The 25,770-nt window shown below is 36.2% G+C and overlaps 1 protein-coding gene across 1 annotated transcript in view; it reads left to right on the top strand.

The window, feature by feature from the left end:
• SGMS2 (sphingomyelin synthase 2) overlaps window positions 1-25,770 on the top strand; it is a 100,208-nt gene that overhangs the window by 44,801 nt on the left and 29,637 nt on the right. The window contains exon 2 of the mRNA XM_074228740.1: window positions 6,274-6,399. The gene's annotated coding sequence lies outside the window, so the exon portion shown is untranslated. The remainder of the gene's footprint in view (window positions 1-6,273; window positions 6,400-25,770) is intronic.

Here is a 25,770-nt window from a genome sequence, read left to right as displayed (position 1 = left end):
CAATCATAATTGTAAATGCAGAAGCTTTTTGCAGATGATATGATGGTTTACTTAGAAGAACCCTATAAGTGAAGCATTTAATTTATTCAAAAGTTGCAGGATATAAAAATAAACACACAAAACATCAGCATTTTTTTCATTTTATCAACAAAATTCAGCAGGAAGAGATAGAGAAATTTTATCTAAAATAACTACAAACAAGTGTAAAAACTTGGGAGTCCTATCTTTTAAGACATAAACAGGGACTCTACAAAGACAATCATAAATCACTTCACACAAAGATAGATTTAAATAAATGGAGAAATATTAATTGCTTCTGGGTAGACCTAGTTAAAATAATAAATGACAATATTACCTAAATTATATTGCTTATTGATTGCTATACCCATCAAACTATTATCATTCAAACTACCTTTTTTTAGTCTTTTTTTCTTTTTTTAGGTTTTTGTAAGGCAAATGGGGTTAAGTGGCTTGCCCAAGGCCACATAGCTAGGTAATTATTAAGTGTTTGAGACCGGATTTGAACCCAGATACTCCTGACTCCAGGGCCAGTGCTTTATCCATTGCGACACCTAGCTGCCCTCATTCAAACTATCAAAGAATTACTTTCTAGAACTATATCATAACATAAAAAGGTCAAGAATATCAAAGGAATCAGTTTAAAAAAAATTGGAAGGAAGGGAGCCTAGAAATATCAGATCTCAAACTGTGTTACAAAGCAGTAATCTTCAGAACGATTTGTTACTGAATAAGAAATAGAGAGGTTGATCAGTGGAACAGATTAGGTACACAATATACAGAAGCAAATGAACACAGTAGCTTAGTGTTTGATAAACCCCAAGATCCTATTTAGGTAAGAACTCACTATTTGAAAAACACTTGGAAAAACTGACAAGTAGTCTCACAGAAACTAGGCATAGGCTAACATTTTACAGTGTATATACCAAGATAACTCAAAATAGTTGAGTTATTTAGACATAAAGGGAGATACCATGAACAAATTCATGGAGCAAGGAAGAAATTACTGGTCTGTGGATCTGTAGATTGGGAGTGGAATGAGTTCATGACCAAATAAGCAGTAAGTTCACAGAAGTTAGGAGATAAGCTTGATTACATAGCATTTAAAAGATTTTGCACAATATTATAAAGCTAAAATTTGAGGAAAAGCAAGAAACAAAAAAAATTTTAGCAAGTTTCTGTGATAAAGGTTTCACATCTAAAATATGTTAGAGAACTGAGTCAAATGTACTAGAATAAGAACCATTCTCTAATGGAAAAAAGGATATGAGTCAGTATTTTTCAGAGAAAGAAGTCCAAGCTACTAATGTCAAAATCATTAATAATTTTTAAAATACAGATTAAGCATAAGATTATGGATCTGAAAACAGAGGAAAATGACAGATCGGGAGAAATTAGGAGAAATCAGGGTCATAATTTGGGGGAAGTATGAATTAGTCCATTCATTATGAAAAGCAATTTGGAATTATGCCCCAAAGGCTATCAAATTGTTCATGGAATATCACTACTAGACTTGAACAAAGAAAAAGGAAAAGGACCAATACATGCAAAAATAGGTCAAATGGCTCTTTTTGTAGTGGTGAAGAATTGGAAATTGGGGGGGGGGATTCCCATCAATTGGGGAATGGCTGAATAAATTATGGTAAAAGAATATATTCCTGTGTTGTAAAAAATGATGAAGGGGATGGTTTCAGAGAAACCTGAAAATTTGTATAAAATGATACAGATTGAAGTGAAAATAACCACAATAAGAGCTTATACATTAGCCACAATACTCTTAAAATAAATGACTTTAAAAGACTTAAGAATTCTAATCAATGAAATGTCCAAACAAAATTCCAGGAGATCCTTGATGAAATATGTAAAGAAGATCCTTGATGAAATATGTAACCTACCTCCTAATGGAAAGGTGGTTACTCAGGGTGTGTGATGTGGATATGGATATATATGATATAGAAATATATCAGTATATGGATATATGGGATATGGATATGCATGTATGCACACACAAATATATGCCTAAATATATGCATGCATGCCACATGATGTGTCTATATATATATATGTTGCATTATGTGTTTATGCATACATACATAGAATTACATACATAATGTGTGTGGGTCTATATGGTATGCAGAAATTTGTTTCTCAAGGGTTTGGTTTTTTCCCTCTTTAAGTAAAGGTGTGGAGTGAGAGAGAAAATAAATTTGAAATAGCCTAAGACCAACTTCACTACTCTTTTCCCTCCTTTATATTAATAGCAACATCTCTCCAATTTGGAACTCTTCAATAACCTCCAATTCATTACCTGCCAAGGAGATTTAATTTTTATATTGCCTTTGTAAGGCAATATAATACCACCCCATCCTCTTGCCCCTCTTTCCAGACTTATAGTACTTTCCAGACTTATAGTACTTTCCTTAGCTAATCTCTCATAGATTTAGGACTTTCATTCTTTGTTCCTTGCATATGCTGTCCTCTGTTTGAAATGACTTCTCAACAGCCCCATCCCCTACTGAATTCTATCCTTAGTAAATGTCTATCAAAACTGTTGAAATGATTGTGTACCACTTGCACAGAAAAGCGAATCAGCAAGCATTTATTAAATGTTTTCTGTAGTCCAGATACTGGGATACAAAGATGACAATGGAATCATCTCTCCCCACCAGAAGCTTACATTCTATCTGGAGAGACGACATGTACTTTTGTCACTAAATATAAAATAAATTTGAGCCGGCTGTGTGGATCAGCAGAAAGAATTCTGGGTCTGGAATCAAGAAGACCTGAATTCAGATCTGAACTTAGATACTTCCTAACTGTTTAAACCTTGGGTAATTTCCTTAACCCTGTTTGTCTCCGTTTTCTTCATGTGTAAAATGAGCTGGAGAAAGAAATAGCAAACCACTTCAGTATTTTTTCCAAGACAACCCATCACAAAGAGTTGGACATGGTTGAACAATAACACAAATTAATAGAAGATAGTTTGGGAAAAGGAAGGCACTAACTCCTGGAGGGAAGGGGAGAAGATCATCAATTCAGCAGAGGTACTGCTTGAGCTGAGACTTGAAGCCAGCAAGATGATAGCATCCTAGACTCAGAGCTGGAAAGGTCCAAGCCCCCAACTTTACAGATGAGGAAATACCTCAAAATGAGTAATCACCTGAGGCAGGAGTCAGCCCCAGGTCTAACTAATTCTTAGTCCAGTGCTCTATTCACTGGACTTATTCCACACTATAGGAAGAAGTGAGGAGGAACATATTTCAGGCATGAGAGGTGATTAGTACAAAGGTGACATGGAGGTGGAAGATTCAGTCATGCATGTGAGGAACAACAAGCAGGCTAGTTTGTCCAGGGAAGTAGAAAAGTGGAGAAAGGTATTATGAGGCTAGAAAGGTAGATTGAGGTCACATTATTGAAAGCTAATTTAAAAAAAAATAGAACATAGCATCTCTCAAGTAAAAATTTACTTCCAAATAATTAGTTTCTTATGAAATGAACTATTGTCCACCTTTTTTGGTAAAAGGTATACCTAACCACAAGCTATTTTGTATGTTGAAACTTCTCTAGAAATGAGTAACTTTGGGTAGCTTCTTGAGTTAATGCTAATGCTTTGGGGGAAAGTTACTATCTTATGTCAAGAATCAAGTTGCATACTATTTCTATAAAAAATCTAGTTAGTCATTTCCGGAGAATCAAAGCAACATATTCAACAAGTTACTTAATTGTACCTAAAGAAAAAAGAAAACCCACAAGAAAACATGTTTTCTGATCTATTTCCTTGGTTCCTTTCATAGTGTGTATGGTCTAAAAATCATGTTGTGTTAGCTTATGCCCTCTGAATAGCTTTTCTAATGATAGATTTATGTTCAACTAGCTATACTTTTTCATCCATTTTGCTTTGTAGACAAAGACATACATACATTTTCATGATAATTGACAAGGGTATTAGTGAGTATAGTGGGTGACTGATGAACAAGCAAAAATTGAAACTGGTCACATTAGCATCGTGACCTAAATAATTGAGAGATATATGTGTATATTTGTGTGTGCACATATATATGTATATCTTTATAAACTTGATATAAGATATATATGTATGTGTATATGTGTGTATATAGTATTTTATATAACATATCATATATATATATGCATATATATATGTTGTTGTTTAGTCAGTTTTCAGTCATGTCTGACTATTTGTGACCCTATTTGGGCTTTCTTGGCAAATACTGGAATGGCTTTGCCATTTTCTTTTTTGAGCTTATTTTTCAGATAAGAAAATGAGGCAAACAGAATCAAGTGACTTGCCTAAGGTCTGCCTGAGGCCAGATTTGAACTCAGGCAGATGAGTCTTCCTGATTCCAGAATTATGAATAAATGTCAATTAAATTTGGTATGTAGATGACAAATCTTATGTGAGAGAAAATGATTTGGCAATTCATTTTGAAATGAATTTGAAAATATTATGGATTTATTCTTTTTTTATTGTTTTTTTAAATCTTGCTTCCCTCTTCCCACCCTCACAGAAGGCAGTCTGATCGTCTTTACATTGTTTCCATACTAACCATTGATCAAAATTAATGTGTTGAGAGAGAAATCGTACCCTTAAGGAAAAAATAAAATATAAGATACCTTTTTTAAAAAAAATTAAAGGAATAGTCTTTGGTCTTTGTTTAAACTCCACAATTCTTTCTTTGGATACAGAAGGTATTCTCCATCTCAGATACCCTAAAATTTCCCTGATTGTTGCACTGATGAAATGAGCAAGTCCATTAAGGGTGATCATCAATCCCATATTGCTGTTGGGCATACGATATTCTTTTGGTTCTCCTCATCTCACTCAGCATCAGCTCATACAAATCCCTTTAGGCTTCTCTGAATTCCCATCCCTCCTGGTTTCTAACAGAACAATAGTGTTCCATAATGAACTTATACCACAGTTTGTTAAGCCAGCCCCCAATGTTGGACATTCACTCAATTTCTAATTCTTTGCCACCACAAACAGGGCTGCTATGAATTTTTTTTACAAGTGATCTTTTTACCCTTTTTTATGATCTCCCTAGGGTATAGACCCAGTAGTATTGCTGGATCAGAGGGTATGCACATTTTTATTGCCCTTTGGGCATAATTCCAAATTGTTCTCCAGAAAGGTTGGATGAATTTACAGCTCCACCAACAATGCATTAGTGTCCCAGATTTCCCACAAGCCTTCCAACACTGATCATTCTCTTTTCTGGTCTTATTGGTCAGTCTGAGAGGTGTGAAGTATGGTACCTTAGAGATGCTTTAATTTGCATTTCTCTAAGCAGTAATGATTTAGAGCAATTTTTCATATGACTATGGATCACTTTGATTTCCTCATCTGCAAATTGCCTCTGCATATCCTTTGACCATTTGTCAATTGGGAATTGCTTGGTTTTTGTTTTTTTTATAAATTTGACTCAGTTCTCTCTCTATATATTTTAGAAATGAGTCCTTTGTCAGAAATACTAGCTGTAAAAACTTTTCTAATTTACTATATTTCTTTTGATCTTGGTTACAGTGGTTTTGTTTGTGCAAAAGCTTTTTAATGTAATGTAATCAAAATTATCTGGTTTGTTTTTAATGATGTTCTCTATCTCTTCCTTGGTCGTAAACTGCTTCCCTTTCCATATATCTGACAGATAAACTATTCCTTGATCTCCCAGTTTGCTTATAATATTATCTTTTTATGTCTAGATCCTGTACCTGTTTTGAACTTATTTTGGTATGGGGGGTGAGGTGTTGGTCTAATCCAAGTTTCTGCCATACTTCCAATTTTCCCAGTAATTTTTATTGAAGAAAGAGTTTTTATCCCAGAGATACTATAATTACTATAATCATACTATAATCATTCTCAGGGCTTTATTCTTAATTGATTTCTTTGTTTTAAAATATCACATTGTTTTGTTCTTGGGGTTCTATGAACTATAGGTCTGTTTTTACTCCCTATCCCCCATATACAAAATCTGTTCAGTTAATGTGTGTTTGAAATCCTTTCTGCCATTCATATACTTAAGCACTCATGAAATTTAATTTTGATCCCCTAAGTAACATAATATTTTAAAGTTCTGAGAACATAGCTTCAAGGACACTTTTACTCTCTTGTTATAGAGTTAGTTATTCCCCCCCCCAATCTATTTACTGGATTAGGACTGGGGGTTTGGGGGGGCCTTTATAGGGGAAGGGGGGGAATCCTAGCATTGATAAGTAATACTTTTCTTTTTTTTTTTTCAGACCTGTAATTCTCCAATCCTACTTCACTCTCCCCTGAGTTTCCTGTCAAACCCTAGTGTGCACTGATTGCAGGAAAGCTCCATTTGGAACCTCATGGTTCTCTGCTATTGTCGGTTTCTATAAACAGTAAGTTTCATTCTTCTATGGCTTTTGGTGGTAAAAATTTTGTTCTTAACTTAGCATAAGGAAAAGACAGAAACAGCATAAGGAGAAAACCATCTTCACCTCTCTCTGTCTCAAATTCACAAACACACACATACACACATACATATGTGACAGATTAAGAAATTTTTTTGCAAAGATCTGTCTCCTTTCTCTTTATCCCTGCTGTGTGTCTGTCTGTTTCTCTGTTTCTCTCTCTCTCATACACACACACACATATACACATACACACCTATGCATGCATGTGCACAAGCACACACACGCACACACAAACTCACAGTCTGAATTTTTAATGGTCCTGTGGAAACAGTTTCAGGTTTCTCAAAGGATATATGGACATTAAAATGTTTTGGCTATTTAAGTTGGTTTGTTACTGTGCTTGTTGTCTTAGTAACTACAGAAAAACTAATCAGCTCATTTCACACATTTTCTAGCCTGTTTGCATTACTGCCAGAGGAGAGTGTTGGATGACTTTGCAAACACTGGCTCCCATTCACTTAATATTTCATAATTTCCAAAGCACTGGAAATTCTAAGAAAATGTGTTGGTTTGAGTGGTCCAATCCTGCTCCAACCCCAAGGCCAATGACATTTTTTTTCCCTTGATGGTGTTGGAGGCTGAGGGAGCCACTTGCCTTTGAACAACCAGGCAGTAGGACAGGGTCAATCTGAATTGGTTTTTACAGAATCTCAGATTCACCACCCCATGTTCTTCTTTAGTTCGGTATTTGAGTATTAGATTTCCTGTATTATCCAAAAAAACTTTGTCATTTAGGTGACAAAGGTCATAAGAGGTGATGAAGCTTATTGATGTCTTTCTAAATTAGTAATCAGAATGGTGAATGATTCTTAAAAAAAAATCCAGGGATTTTACATGTCAACCTTGAATGTTTTCTCTCTGTACAGGCTCTCTGCAACCTTGTAGCAGCTTTCATTAGCCTAACTAGTATTCTGGGTTGCTCAAGTAAGATTTAATATGCACCAAAGTGGTATGTGCAATCAAAATTTTTTTATTAATAATAATAAATACAAATTAGTCATCATTTAATTAGATCACCATTTAATTGTTCTAACTATAAATCAGATAGGTTATAATTTTAATTTCAACAATAATTCTTAGCAGCTTTGAAGATGAGCCTTTGAGACTGTGTCTACCCACACTGGCAAGAACTCCTAAATACTTCAACCAAGCTATTTCTTTTCCCCCTGGCAAAGTCTTTTCCCCTGAGATGAAAGGGGGAAAAAAGAGGTGGGAGGTGGAGAGAATGGACCTCTCAAAAGGAGAGCCTGCCTCATTGACAGTCAAGGTTTTGTCTGGAAAGCTCCCATCAAGATGGTAGAATAATTTTGGTATTATAAGGAGGAGACAACTTTTGGAAGAATAATCTTTTTCCTCCTCCTCTCTACCTTTCAGAATGTATGTCTGCTATCATAGAGAGAGCTACAGAAGAAATAGTAAGTGAATGGGTTGGATATGGAGATATGCAGTTTTTAATCCTGAGTGTCAACTACACTTACCTAGACAAGGAAATATAGACAGAGGTCATTTGAGAGTCCATTAACAAATACCAGCTTATTTTTTAGATTATTCCCTTGAAGGTAAAAGGGGAAAGAGTATTGATTATATAAATGTGGTTCAGTGTAAAACTTTGTGTGTTCACAGAGCTAGCAAGGAATTTGGACATCTTGCACTGTGGCTAATAAATACCCTTTCTTCCCCAGTAATCTAACTGTTTAAAAAAATTTCATAGAAAATTTTAATGTCAGCTCTATACAATACTTTAATGTTATGTCTGTTGGCATAAATAAAATCATCATCCTTTGTATTTGAAGTAAATTAGACCTTTGGGGGTGTTATTGGAAGAAGGACTGAAAGTGGAGTGTTTATTTCTGAGCCCTTTAGCTAAATCACTTCCTGTGTATGTAACTTAAACTTTCTGAGGGTCAGGTTTTCTTATCTATCAACTGCAAATAATTTATTATTTAGTAATGGCTAATTTTCTGTGACCCATTTTTGGAATTTTCTTGGGAAAGATACTGTAGGGGTTGGCCATTTCCTTCTCCAGTTCATTTTACAGATGAGGAAACTGAGGCAAACAGGGTAAAGTGACTTATCTATGGTTACAGAGCTAGTAAGTATCTGAGACCAGATTTAAACTCATGAAGATGAGTCTTTGTGGTTTCAAGACCTTTACCCTATCCACTAAGTCACCCCAAATAATAGTGTTTCTTTCAAATAAATAGCAATAAATACTATCACCTATTTCATGCGGTTGCTGTATTAAATGAGAGTATGGACGTAACATGCTTTGAAACTGTAGGGTCCCAAACAGGGTAGCCCAAAGTTCTATTTTAAGCTATTAAATAAAGCTGCCCCAAAAACCTTTGGGGCACCTTGAATAAATAGCAGTAGCTATTATTTTTAATTTGTCTTCCATTTCAAGTAATACTCACCATCATCTCAGGAACTGAACTTCAGAACACATATTGAAAATTAACCACAATGGAGGGAACAAGGGAAACCACTTTGCATGAAGCAATTTTAACCACAGTATTTGATGTATACTGAGTCTCTTTGGGTATCTCTGTATCTTTTCAGAGAGAGAGAAAGAGAGATGGATGGATTTTAATTTTTCTCTCCTTAGATTGAATGAAAATCCTAGGCATGTGTAATTAAGTATTTTTTTTAGTTTAGTTTTTAGTTTTTGCAAGGCAGTGGGGTTGTGGCTTGCCCAAGGCCACACAGGTAATTATTAAGTGTCTGAGGCCAGATTTGAACCCAGGTACTCCTGACTCCAGGGCCGGTGCTCTATCCACTGTGCCACCTAGCCGCCCTGTAATTCAGTATTTATGCAGAAATCATCTTGACAAATAGACTGAAGGCCTTGAAAAGGGTTGGCAGAGCCAATCAATCAGACCTTCTGCAAATGGGCAGTTTATGTTCCACTGGGACATAAACTTGAAAAGTTTTTGATTTTACCAAAGCTCCAGAAGTCTGTTTATAAAACAGAATGAAAATTTTTTTTTAAATGAAGTGTTTTCTTGCAATTTCTTTAAATAAGTTTCAAATCATAGAAAATTGTTATGCAGCATATTTTTAAAAACATGAAAGATGCTATGTGAGAACCCTTTGCCTAAAGGTCAAATTCATGAAACCTGGAAGTTATGAAACAAGAGTATTTTTGGAATAATTGACAGTATAAACTTACATGTCAATTAAACATTTATTTGCACAGTCACATTTTAAGGTAATCTCTGTGATGTTAGGACATGTGTTAAGAATGATTGGGGGTTGGCTAGGTGGCTCAGTGGATAGAGCACCGGCCCTGGAGTCAGGAGTACCTGGGTTCAAATCCAATCTCAGACACTTAATAATTACCTAGCTGTGTGGTCTTGGGCAAGCCACTTAACCCCCATTTGCCTTGCAAAAACCTAAAAAAAAATGATTGGGATTGTTTTCTTGGTAAATCAGAAGTACACTCTTTGATCTGACAGCATCTCTGCCTTAAAGAAATTTAGAGAGTGGATTACGTCATCCTTGATTCTACTTGACTTTCCAGGAAAACAATATAGAGGAGTCATCTGGTAACCAGTGGTGTCCAGAAATGTCATACTTGTCTTTGACCAGACTTCATTGTCAAGGATTGGCTTAGTTCACTGCTAGTCAGAGCTTATATTTTTGGTACCGGACTCCAAGGGCAGTAAGGTTGTAAGGGATATGGTAATTCAGCACGAGAAGTCCATGCGGGGTTTTGAGCCAAGTGTCATCCTACCACCCACAGATAGTAGAAATATCATATGCCACCATTATGACTGCTTAGTTATGGTATTGTAATAGTGGATGCCATTTTTGAAGAACTACAATGGTTATTGAAGTTGGGACAGCAGGAGCAGTTTCATTCATTCAAATCCTGGATGAGTAGTTATGAGTTTCTATATTTCTAGTTGCTATATGTTTTTTGGGAACTGGGCTCTGTTCTTTCAATTTTAAAATATTGGCTCCACAGCCTACCCCCCCACTTCCACCTCCTAAATTCTTATTTTCTTTGCATTCAGAAATTTGGCAGTAATTCAATTTAGCCATGGTGCTCTCCTTTCCCAATAGGGCTAGTAATGGAGAATAAGCATTCTTTTATCCATAATGAGAATGATAGCAAATAGAAACATTCCTTCCTCCAAGGAGAATTGAAACTATAAGAGAGAGTAGCACGTACTTCTAGGATTTCTCCCTGAATCAGTTAAGAGAGATTGAAAGAAGCCTTGGATGGCAGAATTATTTGAGAACCTTAGGGCACTGAAGGGGAAGAGTGTAGATAAAGATCTCAGACTGTCTTCTGCCAATGGAGGTGGGGAAGAGATGTAGACCAACTGACAGTTGCACCCATCCTTCCTCATTCTCTCATTCCTTATGTTTGCCAAGCAATAACTATTTCAGTTTGTAAAGTTAAGTGCTTTCACCTCTGTGATTTTATTCGATAATGCCACATACTGATCAATTCGACTAAACTGACATTAAGGTCTTCTCTTGGGTTTCTCTTACTGGGAGGGTCTCTCCTGGGAAAGAGAGAGAGATTCCCACTGTAAATTATTCAACTGACTTTCTTATACAAATCAATATGATGTAAATTTGGATAGCAGAAACCAGTTCTTTCCCAGGGCTTGGTTGTTCTTGGATAAGTTGATTGTAAGGCTTCAGGCCTAAGGAGACAAGACCTGAAGGGATTGTAATCTGGAAACTTGTTTACAACTCAATTTTGTTCCCTTCTACAATGATATCTTAGGAATTTTTCTCTTTAATAAAATAAAAGTCTATGAAGAGAGCCATAAATTTTAAGATTGCATGTGCTGCAAGTTTGTATTGTAAATTTATGGGGACCAACAAGAGAAAGCTGGAAGTCTAGGTCCTGGACAGTTCACTCATGGTTTCTGTGTTTTATTTCCTGTAAATTAAGGATTTGGATCAAAGTCTTGTTTCCCTGCCCCTTTTTTCCCCTTTCCAGTTTTCTTATACCTGATGCCTCTCTGAACATGTTATAATCATACAGCACTGACCTTCTGCCTCTTTCCCAAACAAGACACTTTATCTCCCAACTCTTGGCATTTTTTCATGGGTTCCCCCCCCTTCCCTCTTCCCCATTGCAGGTATTCCCTCCCTCTTCAACTTTGATCTTCCCTGTCTTCCTTCAAATCTCAGCTAAAATCCTAACTTCTGGAAGAAGACTCCCCAGTTTTCATTAATTTTAGTACCTTCCTTCTGAGATTACCCCCAATTTACATCGTCTTTTTAAAACTGTGATCTCTTTTAGAGTAAATTGATATATTTTTTGCTTTTTTTGTATCTTCTCTGCTTAGCACAGTGCTAGTTAACTGACTGTCTTTGAGACATAGAAGATATTTTCTTAAATATATCCTTCAAGAGAGAGCATCTCACTCAGCAAGCTTGTGTACAAGGCTCTATGTAAGAGGGGGAGAAAAGATCTTACTAACTCCTGGGATGCTTGTATGGACATGTGATGCAGTGGGTGCTTGGGCTGCCCTTTATTTTTCTATCTACAATCCCCATACCCAGCCCATCTTATTTTCAGGCAGACTTTTTTTTTTGCTAAGGGCATTCTTTATGCCAACTGTCTTTTATAATTCCATACCACCCATAGGGATACCCTCTTCTAATTGAACTCAGTGTAGGTCATCTAACTATGACAGTATCAAGCACATGTCTCCTTGGAAATAAATAATTAAATATGGTACCCTTGTCTGTCTTTCTATTCTGCTTGAGTTTGACACATGCAGAGGAGCTACCTTGTTAAAGAAGAGATCCTGTGAAGAGGTATTCTGCTATATTGACATACATACTCACAATCTTTTTAAAAATTTATTTATTTTGAGTTTTACAATTTTTCTCCTAATCTCGCTTCCCTCCCCCCACCCCCACCCCCACCGAAGGCAGTCTGTTAGTTTTTACATTGTTTCCATGGCATACATTGATCTTAGTTGAATGTGATGAGCGAGAAATCATATCCTTAAGGAAGAAAAATTAAGTATAAGATATAGCAAAATTACATAATAGGATAATGATTTTTTTTCAAAAATTAAAGGTAATAGTTTTTGATCTTTGTTCAAACTCCACAGTTCTTTCTCTGGATACAGATGGTATTCTCCATCTCTGTATCCAATTGTGCCTGATTGTTGCACTGCTGGAATGAGCAAGTCCATTAAGGTTGATCATCACCCCCATGTCACACACGATTTTTTTTTAATAGCTAAAAGCAACAAGGAAGGAGATCTTTATGTTTGTTTGTTTGTTTGTTTGTTTATTTGCAAGGCAATAGGGTTAAGTGACTTGCCCAAGGTCACACAGCTAGGTAATTATTAAGTGTCCAAGGTCAAATTTGAACTCAGGTCCTCCTGACTCCGGGTGAGTGCTCTATCCACTTTGCTACCTAGCTGCCCCTGACAGGAGATTTTCTGCCGACCTTCCTTTCAGTAACTTGTATGACCCTAAAGATGTGATCTTTGAGCCCATTTGGGGTTTTCTTGGCAAAGATACTAGAGTGATTTTTCCATTTCCTTCTCCAGTTCATTTTACAGATGATGAAACTGAGGCAAACAGGGTTAAGTGACTTGCCCAGGGTCACACAAGAAGTAAGTGTCTGAGACCATATTTGAACTCACTGTGGACCCCAAGTTAGAAACTCTGCCTTAGTCCCAAGTTCTAGTGATAAGGGCCAGAATTCATCAAATTCCCTATAATGACCTGCTTATAACTGTGACCTAAAGACAAGATATGTCTATAACAGATTTTTTTTAATACCTTTTCATATATACTTTTCTTTCTTTTAAAAATGTTTAATTGGAGCTCTTTTAAAAAAGTCACTAGATTTGCCATTGTTTTCCTCCCCACCCATCATTAGAATTCTACCTTGTAACTGCTCAAAAGTTCCCTTCCTTGACTTTATTGCCTTGTAACACCTTAGCAAAACAAAGCAAGGCATGGCCATGACTGGAAACATGTCTGCATCTGACTTGTACCCAATCTCTCCTCCAAGAGGTAAGAAGTATGATTTACAGAAAAAAACAAATGGATTTCACATTAATCATTGTTCCTAACTCTCCCTTGCATTATTATGGTCATTATGTCATTGTTCTTATTTTGCTCAGCATGTCCCTTTTATCCTCTTTTACCCTCATAGTACACTACAGCATAAATGTGGGAAAAAAGGAAGAAAAATTTGCCATGCATCTTGCAGTCTAAAAATGTTAGGTGAAAAAGAGGTGATCTTTGTATAGTGGACAAAAAAGCTAGCCTAAGAGTCTGTAAGGTCTGGGTCCAGCCTTGCACACACATGGGCTGGGTGATTCCTTCTAAGACACTAAGGTGTACTACATAATAACCTACATTAGCAGAGGAATTTCTTCCCTGGAAGCTCCTAAAGGAAAAAAAAAGCACCACTCTAATAGAAAAGTAAATGATAAAGCTGGCATCTTGGGCTAGTCCTCCTGACTATAAGGTTGGTATTCATTCAACAAGCATTTAAGGGCCATCTCCCAAACATGCAAGACCTTGAATCTTATCACTGGAGGTCTCAAATATTTGGAATTCCTTGAGTGATGGTGAAGATTCTGTGTTTTCCAAAAAGACAAGCAGGTTTTTTTCACCAACAGTTGCAGCTTTAATAGTCTGGAAGAGTGCCAGCTGAATGAGTCAGATCTCTGATGCCTGAAAAAAACTCTCCTGATGATGATGTCAGATATTAGTGACTCAGTTCTGCTGTAAAATATGTTCATTGGTGGAAAGTTAATGAGTGGAATAATTCTCATGGTCATGCCAGACAAATTCCATGACCATTTATAATCCAGACTTGATATATAACTGTAACTGAGTGTTCTCTTTGCCTGAAATTAGTGTAAAAACATTTTTAAACTATCTAGATTCCAGTTAAAATTTCATCTGTTTTATTCATAGTGAAATATTTTTTGCTTTCTATCCTCTAGCTTTCTGAACTATATTAAGATTAAAAATTTGGCTCCTAGGTCTGGTAGCTGGGAGGACACAGTGCTGATTAAATCCTCTGTTATGTGACTGAATATACCTGTGCTTTTACTAGTGTATCTCCTGCCAAACACAACCAAGTTACTAAGCAACAACTATGATTCAGCTACTTGAAGCACATCACTCCAGTGAAATTTCTACCTTTTAAATATCTCCAGGAAATGTCCCCCTTATAAGTCACTGGAAAACTTTAATAATGGAAAGTGACTCGGTTTTTTTCAGACACCCTCAAGTCAAGGACAAAAATCTAGGAATTATGTAGAGACAGATGTTGGGATGAATTTTATTATATAGATTAAATGTTGTCCAGTTGTTTCAGACTGTGTACAAATTTTTCATGACCCCATTTGGGGTTTTCTTGGCAAAGATACTGGAGTAGTTTTCCATTTCCTTCTCTAGCTTATTTTACAGATGAGGAAACTGAGACAGGGTAAAGTGACTTGTCCAAGACCAAAAAATTGCTAAGTATCCTGAATCCACTTGACTGCCTCCTAATTGTTAAATATAGATTTTTATTAAATGGGAAATGAGGGAGTTAAGAGATACTATTCTTTTCTTTTATATTCTAATTAAAAACAAAAATTTTAAAGAAAGAGAAAAAGAAAATCTGTAACTTAAATTTAACAAAATAATTAAATAGTTTTTTACTAAATATAGTACCCATAGGGGAGAACAGGTAGAGAGGATTATTTCTTTTCCATGGCTCAATTGGGGTTGTTTTGAGGGGTTGATCATTACAAACTAGCTCTTCTTCCTTCCTTAAACTTGCAATGGTTGTAATCTTTTTTACATAAATACTTATATGTATGTAAATATTCACATGTGTATATATGTATGTGTTCACATACAAGCATACTATTTTGCACTGATTATTACTACTTATGTCATATTCTCTTGTACTAGAGAATAATGGGGAGAATGGACAGAGATTATCAGACTTAGCTGTAGCTGCCTCAGTGACTACCATGGTGTGTTGCACATGGTATATACTTAATATATTAGTTGAATTTCAGTTTGTTGAACTAGGAATTCAGACTGTTGAAATGTGCTAAATACTAGATAAATATATGATTCATTTAAAAAAGATTTTACTGCCACTAATTATTCAACAAATGTAAATCATAGTGTAGTTTGATAGTCAAATTCTTTGACCCTGATAAAAAATATTTTTCCACCCAGAAATGATTCACTCACTGTTCTTTGATTTTGGATGTCATTAGTCACAAAATAAATAGTTTTCTTATTTGTTTGTGGTATGCCAGGCAGTATTTCATGAAAGCAGGTATCATAGATACCTAAAATGTTTGCAGAATCTTTAGATAACTTTTTGTAAAGCTCATATGTTTATTTTGGGAGTACTTGAATTTAGTTTAGTTTGTAACATGAGACTGTTGCAAGAAATGATGAGAGGTTTCACAGGTGCTTCCAGGAAAGGCTAGTCATTTCTTTCAGAGGAAGGAGAGATGAATCATAGTTGTTGAGGATGGGGTGCTGATGGGGTGCTGAATTGAACAAAAAAGTTGAGTTCCCTTCTCAAGGACATGAAGAATTTCCTAAATTGATTAATCCTCACATCCCCCCCCCCAGCCCAAGTGATTCATATGGAGATAAAAGAATTGACAGAAGTTTAGAGAGCATTTGGACTAAGTGGGAAGTCCAAGTCAGTAAGTTCTTAATCTAAAGTCAATAGACTTCTGGGTAGGGTGGGAGGAGGTTTGTAGGGGAGAGTTTATGAACCTCGGATTGGGAGAAAAAGTATCTTTTATTTTTCACTAACTTCTAACTGAAATTTAACATTTCCTTATACTGTTTATGTAGGCACAAACATTCTTCTGGGAGTCAATTACATAGGATTTACCAGTCTAATAAAAGGGTTCACAACAAAAAAAGAGGCCCTACCTTAGAGGGCAATGACTTCATCACTGTTGTCCAATGAAAGCAGAGTTGGTAAGAGCAAAATGGAAAGGAAAATTTGGGTAGTGAACAATTGGTATATAAGATCATGTTGGCAGAGTGGGAGTTGGATTTCTGGACCAAAATTTAAGACAAGAATTTTCAAGAGCTTGTGTCTGACTGGATATGGTACAGAGAAGGGTCAAATAAAAGGTGGATTTGCCTGGGGATATTTTTTTTAGGTTTTTTTTTTTTTTTTGCCAGGCAGTGGGGTTAAGTGGCTTGCCCAAGGCCACACGGCTAAGTGTTTGAGGTTGGATTTGAACTCAGGTACTGCTGACTCCAAGGCCGGTGCTCTGCCCACTGCGCCACCTAGCTGCCCCCCTGCCTGGGGATATTTGAATCTGATGAAGATTGTTTTTCATCATTTGTTTTCAAAGAGGTTCAATGACATCATTATAATAACTGAGAGTTCTATAGCACTTGGAAGATTTGTTGCGACTCTTTGTGACCCCACAGGCCTCCTGTGCATGGGGTTTTCTTGACACAGATCCAGGAGAAGTTTGCTATTTCCTTCTTCAGTGAATTAAGGCAAACAGGTGAAGTGACTTGGACCCAGACCCAGCTGGTAAATGTCTGAAGCTGGATTTAAATTCAGATCTTTCTAACTCCATAGGTATCTACTCATTAAATTACTTAACTGCTTCCACTTGGAAAATTATAATGTGCCTTACGTACAAGCAAAATGCTCCAAGAGGAGAAAGGAAGAAGTTGTAGTGGACTGCAAACTTAGTATATGTCAACATGGTGAAGTGTTGACACATTCCTTAAGAGCTTTTGGACTGCCTTGGGAGACAATGTCGAGAATGGAGAGGGAAGGAGTCTCATGATATCCTGCCTCAATCAGAAGGATACCAAATATTATTAAAAGGCAGCCTAGTGGTTATTGGGTTGATTTTTTTTTATCTTAATTTTAAACCCTACAAGTGAGATCTCACTTTAAATAAGAATGTTTCAATAACTTGGGCAAATGGAACTATGTACACATGATCAGGGGCTCCTTGGGAATTTTTTTTTCACACTTAGTACACAGAAGGGAATTCCAGTTCCAATGGAAAATATCAAGGCTGTTTGAGACTCTGACCAGCTTCCAAAAACATTTGCAAGGAGATATTTTTTAAAGTAAGGGGGAAATATTGTAATGAGGCTGCAGATTAACCTTGGCTGATAACCCTGGAATCCAAGAGATAGTTTTTAATATATACTCTTTTCCAAAATAAAAGCTTTCTTAAAATAACCATGAGGTTGAAAATAAAATAATTGATCTGTTTCATTATCCAGCTGATTTCTTGCCATGGCTTCAAAGAGATTTATGTTTCTATATAATGAAAATCCCAAGGACTTATTCTTCATGGTCAAACCTTAACAAAGACCCCTACCAGTCCTCAAAAATGGCTTTTACTAGGTAGCCTACAATTGTTGTTTTCTTGATAACATAGTAATTAAAAATTCTCATGGAAGTTTGTCCTTTGTCTCCGGATAGATAATCTCCTATTTGAGTTTTACTGTACCTCCATTAGAAGTTATAATTATTACTACTACCACTACTACTACTACTACTACTACTACTACTACTACTACTACTACTACTGCTACCATCACCACTACCATTACTACTACTACCACTACCACCACTACTACTATTATTATCATTACCACAACCAATACTACTACGACTACCTCAAGTAATAATAAAAATTTATATATGCAGCTAGGATGATGCAGTGAATAGAGTTTGGAGCCTGGAGTCAGGAAGACTCACCTTCCTGAGTTCAAATCTGACCTCAGACACTTATTAGCTGTGTGACTTGGACAAGTTACTTAACACTGTTTGCTTTGGTTTTCTTATCTGTCAAATGAGCTGGAGAAGGAAATGACAAACCACTATAGTATCTTTACCAAGAAAATCCAAAAAGTCACAATGAGTCAGATAGAGCTGAAAAAATGACTGATTGACAACAACAGGCCAGATACTATGCTAAATTTATAATTATTATCCCATTTTCTCCTCATGACAAGCCTAGAAGGTAGAGGTTTTTATTTTTGTCAATTTTACAGATAAGGGAACTGAGGCAGATTAAGTGGGTTGCCCCAGAGTCACCCAGTCCAGGGCTTTCTGATCCCAGGCCCTTCACTTTATTTCATCACCAAGTTGCCCTGTTTTGACTTTTTCCATTCAGAATAAACTTCTCATTAAAATATCTTTCAATGTATAGATTACTAATCCTATTGTTTTATGTCTCAGTAATTGTGCTTTTGAGCAGTGCTGCTTAAATTTTTGTTATGTCATGGACCCCTTGGTAAACTAGCAAAACTTATGAACCCCTTCTGAAAATAATATTTTTAATGCATAAAATACATAGGATTTTGTTGTTATATGATCATTTTCCAGTCATTTTCAATTCTTTGTGATCCCATTTTTTGACTTCTTGGAAAAAGATACTGGAGTACTTTGCCATTTCCTTCTACAGCTCATTTGACAGCTGTAGAAACTGAGGCAAACAGGGTGAAATGAGCTGCCCAGTGTCACACAACTAGCCAAAGTGTCCAAGGCTAGGTTTGAATTCAAGATCTCCCTTACTCCAGGTTGCATGCTATATCCATGGTACCACCTAGCTGCCCCATATAATACTATAAATAATTGTTTTGCAAAAGCCTCTTATGGTTTTTGTATAGTTCTGAAATAATATAATTAATTGAATTAATTGAGCCAATAATTAAAATATTGATTTTTTTAAAAAAGCAATAGGAAAATAACTTTTATTTTGGTTTTTTGGATTTTTTTTTTAGCCTAACCCTGTAATTGCATTAGATGAAGAGTTTTTGGTAGTAAAACTCCCTCTACTGACTCAGACCAGCCCTTCCAGAGCATTTATATTTGTCAATTATATTTCATTTAGCACCTGAATATATTGCTTCCTCCAAGAGACATTCATCTTTTTTTGGCTAGTGTTTTATCATCTCTGCTGGGCAGATGGACCTGTCTTAATTTTTTTTTTGAGCTGGAACATGCCTCAGAGGTAAATCCTCTCCTTTTACAAATGAAGAAAATGAGTCTCAGGGAGGTTAGCCATTGCTTAAGTTCACTTGAACAGTAAGACTTCATGACAAAGCAATTTTGACCTGAATCTCTAGTCCTGAAAGTGCATTTTTTTAAAAGTGAAGAAATGGGAAGTTCCCCAAAGATCTAAAGACAGTTAATATCTTCATCCTCTCTGCTAAGGGTTGGACCAGAGGAAGGTCCAAGGAAGTGCCCAGACAATTTGCCTTTATAAATGTATTGAGATAGTATTCATATAGTGAAATTCCCCAGTGATGGCTGGAACAGGACCAAGGACCTTCTCTCAAAGTGGAAATGGCAGATTAGTGAAAATACTTTATTCTGTTAGGATGAAGATGATACCATTCTGGTCCTATTTCTTTCCCCTTTTAATTCAGAATGACATATCATCTTAATAAAAAATCATACTAGTGCCCTGGCACATCACTCAACTGATCTTTATCTATCACTTGCATTACGAAGTAAGCATTTCACCAAAATAACATTACATAAAACCTGAATTTTCTCACAGTTGCTAATGAATTGAGTGCTGGTAAGCATAAAAAATTAACTTGCTGTTTCTTTGTATGCTTTCTACTATCCATTGTTTGTGAATTTGGACTCTTATCTTCATGGACACAGGAGGCATGAACCTTAGTGATAAGTAAGTGGTTTTCAGAAACTAGTCCCCGAAGTGTAGTTATGGAAATGAGGAAGATTCAAGTCTTTGAGCCTGTTAGGAGGAAAAGTTCTCTGAGACAAACATCATTCTTGTTACTGGTTTGAAGTTGTGTTCAAGCTCTGGAGGAAATAGATCTAGGTAGATCAGTAGTATTATAGAGAAGATGCTACTGCTGCTGATTTTATCTATTTTGGAAAGCATTTGTTTTTCCTGTTGGTGACCTCATGATTTCCAATTAAGGAAGCATTCTAGTTTCAGTGGCAGCCCTCCCAGCGACTCCTTAGGTGACTTTGGACAATGCACCTTACGCCCCCCCACCCCAGCCTTAGTTTCCTCTCCTTTAGAATGAATGAGTAAGATTTGGTGACCACTGGAATTTTCTAGCCCTAATAATTAAAGGTAATGTGTTACAGTAAAACGAATGATGAACTTGGAGTTGAATTTGAATTTTGGGTCGACAACCTACTTAGGTGACCTTGGGTCTCTTCACTTCTCAGATTTTTTCAACATTTGAATAGATGACCTCTATTTTCCTTAATAATTTTGAAGCTCGGATCCTATGATCAGTAAATAGGTCAATAAAATCAATACCCACCCCAGACAGGATTGTAGAGGCATGCCTCAGAGCTATTGTGGGTTCTCTTCCAGAGCACTGAAATAAAAGTGAATATCATAATAAAGTGAGTCACAAAATTTATTGGTTTCCCAGTACATGTAAAAGTGATGTTTGCACTATATTATGGTCTTTAAGTGTGTAGTTGTCTTAACTCTAAAGAAACAATGCACATAATGTTGATGAAAAAATACTTTATTGCTGAAAAAATGCTAGCCATCATCTAAGCCTTCAGTGAAGGTAATCTTGCTGATGGAGTTTCTTTCCTTGATCCTAATAGTTGTTGAAGTTTAGGGTGGCTGTGGCAATTTATTAAAATAAGTCAATAATGAAGTTTGACATTTGTATTGACTCTTCCTCTAACTTGAATACTTAGAGGTCGTCATAAGATTAATTGATCTAATTTCAATATTGTGTCTCAGGGAATAGGGAGAGAGACAAGGAATGACTGCTTGAAGGAGCAATCAGAAATCACCCGATATTTATCCAGTGCATCACCTTCTATAAATGCAGTTTGTGGCTCCCCAAAACAAATTTTTTTTGGTTTTTACAAGGCAAAGGGGTTAACTGACTCACCCAAGGTCACACAACTAGGTAATTATTAAGTGTATGAGACTGGTTTTGAACTCAGGTCTTCCTGACTCCAGGGTCAGCGCTCTATCCACTGTGCCACCTAGCCACCCCTCCCCAAAACAATTTTTTGGGTTTTTATTTTTTGCAAGGCAAACAGGGTTAAATGGCTTGCCAAGGCCACACAGCTAAGTAATTATTAAGCGTCTGAGGTCGGATTTGAACCCAGGTACACCTGACTCCAGGGCCGGTGCTCTAGCCACCCCTCCCCAAAACAATTTTAAATAGTAACATCAAAGAACACTGATCATAGATGACTCTTAATAGATATAATACTAATGAAAAAATGTGAAATATGAAAATTATCAGAATATATAACAAATATAATAATGTATAACCCAGATAGTAATGAGCATATACTGTTGGAAAAATGGTGGCAGTGAAACTTGCTCGATGCAGGGTTGCTGCAGATCTTCAATTTATGAAAAACACCACTATCTGCCAAATTCAATAAAGGAAAGCACAATAAAGCAAGGTATGCCTATAGCCTGGAAAAGAAGAATGTAGGATATCTAGGTTCAAATTCTAGCGGTGACATTTATTAGTGGTATGATCTTGGGTAAGTCACTAAGTCTAAATTTTGTTGTGATTAGTGTTTAATGATCTCTTTCCAGTCCCCATTAGTAAAATGAGGAATGACAATATTTGCACTAATTATTTCATACGATTCTTAAAATAAAAATATTTTGTTAATCCTATATGTGAGTTTATTTTATTCTGTCATTCATAGATTACTTGCAGATTGCTTTAGAACAGGGCTTCCTAAACCTGTTTTATGTAATAGACCTCTTTGGAAATCTAGTGAAGTCCATGAACCCCTTCTCAGAATGTTTTTAATTGCATAAAAATAAAAGACTCAGATTTCAGAAGAAATCAGTTATTAGAAGACAGTTATCAAAATATACATTTTTTTTTGAAAATCAATTCAAAGACCTCCCAAATTCCATTCATGGACCACTAGATAAAGAACTCCTTTAGAGTATTTGATCTTTTTCTGGAAGCTAAGAAATTCATGCCTTAGTTTGTAAAACCTTAAAGCACTCCTTACCCCCCAACCCCCTGCACAACATCAAGTCCTTATTCCCATCTCTAGACAATATTCTGCCTTAAACCTTGCAAGACCAGTACCTGCAAGATATTTTCATAAACCACTAGAGGAAAAAAATACTCTCTCTCCCTTTTTAGTGGATTTGCTGTTAAATTATTTTTGTTATTGAGTAGTTCTTTTCTATATTCACTAACTTGAATCATGTCCAGTGGTTTGATCCTGAGCTAATTCTCTTTTTTAGTGGTAAAAGAGATCAACTGGTGACATCTTTTTAATAATCTTTTGTATTTTTAATAGAGTAAAAATAATAATTCTTCTGTGGCAGAAAAACTTCATTGCCTCATTGTTGATCTTGATCTAGTTAAGAAATTTGTTTAGTGTTCTTTTTTTTTTTTTTTGCAAGGCAATGGAGTTACATTGCTCAAGGTCACATAGCCAGGTAGGACTGGTGCTTTATCCACTGTATCACCTAACTGCCCCTTTGTTTAGAGTTACTGACCAAGTCATGGACCAACTACAAATTTCTGGTTAGATGTTGCTTTTAAATTATTTGGTGTATTCTGTTTGTCTCAGTAGTAGTAAAAAAAAAATAATTTACCTAGTCATGGAATGTTATGAAAACCATTTTCATATCCCTAAAAAGAGGAAATTTCTCTTGTTAGGTTTCAGTATCAAGAGGAAGTGGTTTTATAGATGCCCCATTTCAGTACTTTATATTCTTTTTTTTAATTTTTATTAAAGATATTATTTGAGTTTTACAATTTTCCTCCAATCTTGCTCTTTATATTCTTTAAAAGCAAGTTTGAGCTTACTTGCTGATTCATCATATTGTTAAGGAGGCAGATGCACTAGAAAATCTATTTATCCTTTATTTTCATTAACCAGTGATTGATCAGATTTATTTCTTAAAGGACCCAGACATTGGACTCTTATTAAAGCGGGCTATTTGGAGGCTGTTTTTTGTTTGTTTATTTGGTTTTTTTTGCCAGGCAGTGGAGTTAAGTGACTTGCCCAAGTGAATACTGCACCACCTAGCTGCCCTGGCTATTTTTTTTATAGGATGACTTTGTTTACTTCTTTCATTGAAGGACACTACCTGTAGCAAATGTGATCATTCAGAGTGACTGTTTGGGAGTTTGGGAATTAAGGAAAGGATCATGATGAGAATGGTTACTATTGGTAGTCACTATTGGTAAATGTGATAGTTTATGTATGCATTTCTTTTTTTTTTTTTGCTTAAGTGACTTGCCCAAGGCCACACAGCTAGGTTATTATTAAGTGTCTGAAGCTGGATTTGAACTCAGATACTCCTGACTCTAGGGCCAGTGCTCAGTGCACTGCTCCACCTAACAGTCCCTTATGTATGCATTTCTTAACAATTATCAAGATATACAAACGTTTCAACATATACAAAAGAACAAAAATAAGTCAACAGTAGGAAGGTGCCAACTCACTTTTTAGGCATGTATCTTTCCAAAGAAGGCTATAAAATATGTCCAATGAATTAAAAAAGTATGGACAACTGAGATAATTTATTAGGGGGTTTGTGCAGTTAATGTTGCAACTTTACTGTCCCTTCCAGGGCCTCAGCTTTGAAAACTACAAAATATTCAGGTAAGAGAGTTGGAATTAAGGATAGAGGCCCTTAAATTTTCTTCCAGACATTTGTGGAATGACAGAATGATCAACTTTGGAAACTTTTCAGTTCTTTTCATTTTGCCCTGGACAGTAAATTTTGATGAATCCTGTTGGAAAATTTGTCTCTGTTTTCTCTCATTTCACTTTGTTTAATTACAGGGCAGTACCACAGGTTTATTCTTAGAACAAAGTTTACACAAGTTTTCTTAAACAGTTTGCTTTTCATTGCCTCATTCTTGATCTTGTCCATGAGAAACTCAGCTCAGCATATTCCAGAGCCACTATTAAAAAAGAAATGCTCCCTTGGCAAAGTATAAAACTTCAAAAGAAAAAAAAAACAAACTTGACACAAAAACTGCACTAACCCCCTAACTTTATGGTTCCCCCTAAATAAATCTCAGTTGTCCAGAATTTTATTCTTTGGAATAAAGCACGACTAAAAATTGAGCTGGCACCTTCCTGCTGTTGACCTGAAAAACCCAGAAATTGAAAGGCAGCAAACATTCACAAAAGCTTAGAGACATAGAAGTGAGGTGGTAACTAGTTTCACCATCAATTCCCAAAACAAACAGGTCAGAGTTCTGTGGCTGTCACATCCACCATGTAGACAACAGTTATCTCCATGGGAAGTCTCTCTGGGAAAGAGACCTTAAACCTGCTTGTTCAAAATGATGGTTCCCAGTCTGCTGTTGGGTGTGCTGGACAGTGCCACTCCGGTAACATGGGGCCTTACACTCACCAGAGATAGAATCCTCCTCACTCTGCTGCTGGCAAACTAGCTTTGTGACCCTCGGTGAGTCATTAGATACGAGCCGGAAGAGCTCTTGGAAGCGATTAGCTTCAACTTGCCCATTTTAATAGAGAGATTGTGACTTGCCTATCAGGCAGGTATTAATGTGGGAGAGGTGGGATCTGAACCCACTGACTTCCTCATTTGCAAAATGTACAAGTAAACTTTAGTGATGTTTAAAAGGACCATTTTAGTTCTTTTTTTGTTTGTTTTTTTTGCAAGGCAGTGGGGTTAAGTGACTTGCCCAAGGTCACGAAGCTAGGTAATTATTAAGTGTTTGAGGCTGGATTTGAACTCAGGTCTTCCTGACTCCAGGGCCAGTGCTCTATTCACTGTGCCACCCCACTGCCCCGTATTTTAGTTCTAACAATGAAATATGAAGGTCATCTTCCCCTCATAAAAAGATATTTTAGAAAGATTTTATTTAAAAAATACTTATGGCCCTAGAATTTTATCTCCATGATCGGCTTCTGTTTCAATTTCAGTGCTTTTTTGTTAGCGAGACTTGTTTTCCTTGGGAAACTAATTCTTCAACATAAAAGCATATGAATAAAGCAACACACCCTTTCACTGGATGGTTTGTCTGAAGCATGTTAAATCCTCAGGATGATCTACCAAATAGTCCGTTTGGCTCCTAACAGGAAGCTTCAGAACAGCTGAAGCACAGTGTACTAGGGAAAGCAAACATGTCCTTATTTCTAGTGACATTTTGTACTGATCTGAGACTTCTTAGACCAAACAGAGCTGTCTGAAGTTGATTGCCACACTTTTTCCAGTTGGACATGGGAGATGAAAATCATAGGAACTGAGAATCTTTTGGGGAGACTTAAGGTGGAATCTGTTATAGGAAAGAGATCCAGGAAATGCTGTCAAATACTGCTATTAGAAAGAA

This window comes from Macrotis lagotis, chromosome 3 (assembly GCF_037893015.1).
Source record: "Macrotis lagotis isolate mMagLag1 chromosome 3, bilby.v1.9.chrom.fasta, whole genome shotgun sequence".
In the NCBI taxonomy this organism is placed as follows: Eukaryota; Metazoa; Chordata; class Mammalia; order Peramelemorphia; family Peramelidae; genus Macrotis; species Macrotis lagotis.
Note: the sequence above shows the minus strand (reverse complement) of the source record. Positions and strands in the feature narration are given on the sequence as shown.